Genomic DNA, 4,233 nt, shown 5'->3' on the forward strand with positions numbered 1-4,233 from the left:
AAAAGCAGATCATGGTGACACTGGAAACTACCTTGTGACTGTTGAAAACGAACATGGCAGAGATTCTGCAGATATTCCGGTCTTAGTTATTGGTATGTTAAATTTTGCAATGTCTCAATAGCAAGTTCAAGTTTCTACACTGGCAATTGTCCAAAGCAACAATAAATATCTGAGTTGATAAAAAATTAACAAACTGCTAATAATTTCTCTATCAAAGATATATTTATTTGCATAATATGTCTTGTAATGCCCCAGGTTAGGGTGGCATATAGCAGTCGCACTTACTGTCCCATCAGTCAGTATGTGTGTATGTCAGTATGTGTGTATGTCAGTATGTGTGTATGTGTGTATGTCAGTATGTGTGTATGTGAGTCTGTCCGTCCGTCCGAAAAATAACTTTTAACGTTTGCCATAACTTTTGCATTATTAAAGATAGAAACTTGATATTTGGCATACAAGTGTATCTCATGAAGCTGCACATTTTGAGTGGTGGAAGTTCACGGTCAAGGTCATCCTTCAAGGTCAAATGTCTAATATATGGCGCCTGTCTGTCCGTCCAAAAACTTTAACATTGGCTATTAACTTTTTCACTATTGAAGATTTGCAACTTGATAATTGAATGCAGGGTTTTTTTTGGCCCGTTTTATAGCCGAAATTAGGCTATGCTCCCCAATCCCAAAAAAGTATACTTTTTTTCCAAAATGTGGCAAAAAAATTCCCAATTTAAAAAAAAATTTTTTTTTTTTTTTTTTTTTTAGAAAGAAGTGTCTTATGCGTTATTATCTCAATTTTAATTCAATTACATCTAACAAAGTATTATATGATTTGTTCTTTTCATTTGAATGATTATACAGAGTATGTATAACTTAGTATTTCCCTAATCAGTGGACTCTTTTCGTGTGGAAAAAAAAAATGGCTAATGAATTTATTTTCCCAATTTCATGAAAATTGCCGTATTAAAATTCCCAATCCAAAGCCATGGGCTATCTTCCCCAAAAAGTGGAAAAAAAACCTGGAATGCATGTGTATCTATGGAGCTGAACATTTTGAGTGGTTGAAAGGTCCAAGGTGAAGGTCATCCTTTAAGTCAAATGTCAATATATGGCGTCTGTCTGTCCGAAAACTTTAACAATGGCCATAACTTTTTTAATATTGAAGATAGCAACTTGATATTTGGCATGCATGTGTATCTCATGAAGCTGCACATTTTGAGTGGTAAAAGTTCAAGGTCAAGGTTATCCTTCAAGGTAAAATGTCAAAAAAAAAATTCAAAGCGTTGTTCTCATGGAGCTGCACATTTTGAGTGGTGGAAGTTCAAGGTCAAGGTCATTCTTCAAGGTCAAAGGTCAATAAATAAAAATATTTCAAAGCGGTGCAATATGGGGCATTGTGTTTCTGACGAACACATCTCTTGTTGTAACCATAATTGCTGTGCTAGTGTTCTGTGTTGTTACTAATAGCCTCTTCATAAAATTAACAAATAGTCAAATTGTTTTGCAGACAAGCCTGGACCCCCGGACGGTCCTTTGGAGGTCAGTGATGCGTTTGCGGACTCCTGCCAATTGGCTTGGAAACCACCTCAGGACAAAGGAAACTAACCAATAATCGTTGAGTCTTATTAATTACAATTTTTATTCTTTGATTAAGGCTTGTTTACCATGAATACAACTATTGAAAATGAAATTGTTGTTCTTGGGCATATTTTGTTTAGAAATCATTTTCAATGATTTAAACTGAACTTATTTAATGACAGAAAATATATTTGTGTTAGTGTTGACACAACAATATATCTCTTAAGTTACCTATTTCATTCAATTGAAAACAATATTCAAGTTTTAGATGTTGCCACGTAAACCGATTATGGAATGTACTCTTGATTTAGGTTACACAGTAGAAAAAATTCCAGGAGGGCTTGTACTTCTGGGAAAAGGTGCCTGGCATGCCGATGTGCAAGTCCATAATAGTCACTGGACTGAAGACTGGAGTCAAGTTCAAGTTCAGGGTCATGGCTGAGAACATATACGGAATAGGAGAGCCCTTAGAGACAGATTTCCCAGTGTTAGTCAAGAATAGATTTGGTGAGATAATGCTTTTTTCTAGTCAGTGTTCACAAATTCCGTTAACAAATGTGTCTTGTGTAGTTGTTGTTGTTTGTGTCCTTGGAACAATTCAGCTCCATATTCTAGTATCCATTTGCTTTCTGTATTTCTCATGACCCAAAAGGGAGGCATATAGTAACTGCATTGTCAGTCAGTCTGTCCTTCCATCCATCCATCAGTCTTGCTCTCTTCATGCGTGGAGTATAACTGAAATATTGAAGGGATTTCAAAAGGTGTAGTCCTCAGTATGTAGGAGATTGTTGATAGTCCAATTATGTAAAATTGTGTATATTTCTAGCCCTCATGTTGTAGGGGTTGCTGACTTGTGTGTTTAATAACAAAACAAATAGTTTTTATGCCCCCATAACATAGGTTCTGGGGGCATATTAAAATCGCACCGTCCGTTAGTTTGTCAGTCAGTTAGTCAGTCCGTTAGTCCGTCCGGTTTAGTTTCCGCTCAATAAGTCAAGCATTGTCATCAGATCTTCACCAAACTTCATGAAATTGTGTAAGGCAATAACATCTGGGTCAAGTTCGATAATCTGCCAAATTGACCTAGACACTCTTGAGTTACGGCCCTTGAATCATCATAAAATTGGGTTTTTCTTGTTTCTGCTCAATAACTTTAGCAATTGTCATCAGATCTTCACCAAACTTTATGAAAATGTGTAAGGCAATACATCTATTTCAAGTTCGATTCTCGGTCAAATTCACCCTGACACCCTGACACTGCTGAGTTACAGCCCTTGATCATCGTAAAATTGGGTTTTATCTGGTTTCCGCTCAATAACTCTAGCAAATACCAAAGGATCTTTGCCACTCTTCATAAAAATGTGTAAGGCAAAAACATCAAGGTCAAGTTCGATATTCGGCCCAATCGACCAAGACACTCTGAGTTACGGCCTTTGAATCATTGAAAAATTGCGTTTTTTCTCGTTTCAATTCAATAACTCGAGCAATTGTCATAGGATCTTTACCACACTTCATAAAAATGTGTAAGGCAATAAGATCTAGGCAAGTTCGATAATTTTCCATATTGAACCAGACAATCTTGAGTTACGGCCCTTGAATCATCAAAAAATTGCGGTTTTTCATGTTTCCGCTCAATAACTCAAGCAAATTCATAGGATCTCCGCCACACTTCATGAAAATGTGTAAGGTCAAAAATCTAGGTCAAGTATGATAATCAACCAAATCGACTAGGACACTCTGAGTTACGGTCCTTGAATCATCGGAAAATTGAGTTTTTGTCCTTACGTTATGAAGTTGTGCATGTTGGATTTATATGTCCTATATCAAAATTGAACTTTTTTATATTCCCCGGTAGGGTGGTATATAGCAGTCGCACTGTCCGTCCATCTGTCTGTCCGTCGCACTTTTGCGTTTAGGTTTAAAAAATGCTCATATCTTCTATGGCGCTTCAGATGTAACCTTCATATTTGGTATGCATGGGTATATAGACAAGGCCTTTCCATACGCACACAAATTTTGACCCCTTTGACTTGAACTTAGGGTTCGCGTTTAGGTTTCGAAATCTGTGTTTAGGTTTCGAAAAAGCGTTTTTTTCGGGGCATATGTCCTCCGATGGAGACAGCTCTTGTTAAATCTATTTATATTAGCTTGCTAGCATCAAAAGCCTCAGAGTTATTGAAATGCTCTCGAGTCCATTTCCAAGACATAGAATCAGTACTTGTGTCTTTATTGGAGATCTAAAGAACTTTCCCACAGTGGGTATCGAACACGTGACCTCCCAGCAGACATCAATTACACCACGATGACCTCATATAGGATGTGATATCCATGGAAAAGTGAAGTCTTTAGTAAATATTGGAGTTTGTTGTGAATGAATTCAGAGAAACATGGTGGCTAGTCATCAAAATTTAAAGTCCTCATACCTGTAGGACTTTGTGAGGTAATGAAGAATTTCCATACCAAAATATATAAGTCCTCATTATGTAGGAGTTTGTGAGGATTAAGAATTTCAATACAACACTGTATAGTCCTCATTATGTAGGGGTTGGTGAGTTTATTAATAATTTCAATACAACCTTTGCCTTATTTCTCAATAACTGGAAACCTCCGTTTAAGGAGTTTTTTGTGTGTAAACTTTTTAAAACTTGTTAATCCTAAATAG

At 36.6% G+C, this 4,233-nt stretch overlaps 1 pseudogene; it reads left to right on the forward strand.

Annotated features, from left to right (window-relative positions):
• The first annotated feature begins 1,939 nt into the window (after positions 1-1,939).
• The window catches only part of LOC127878256 (glycine receptor subunit alpha-3-like), a 9,555-nt pseudogene continuing 7,261 nt past the window's right edge, over positions 1,940-4,233 (forward strand).

Source organism: Dreissena polymorpha, chromosome 4 (assembly GCF_020536995.1).
Source record: "Dreissena polymorpha isolate Duluth1 chromosome 4, UMN_Dpol_1.0, whole genome shotgun sequence".
NCBI lineage: Eukaryota > Metazoa > Mollusca > Bivalvia > Myida > Dreissenidae > Dreissena > Dreissena polymorpha.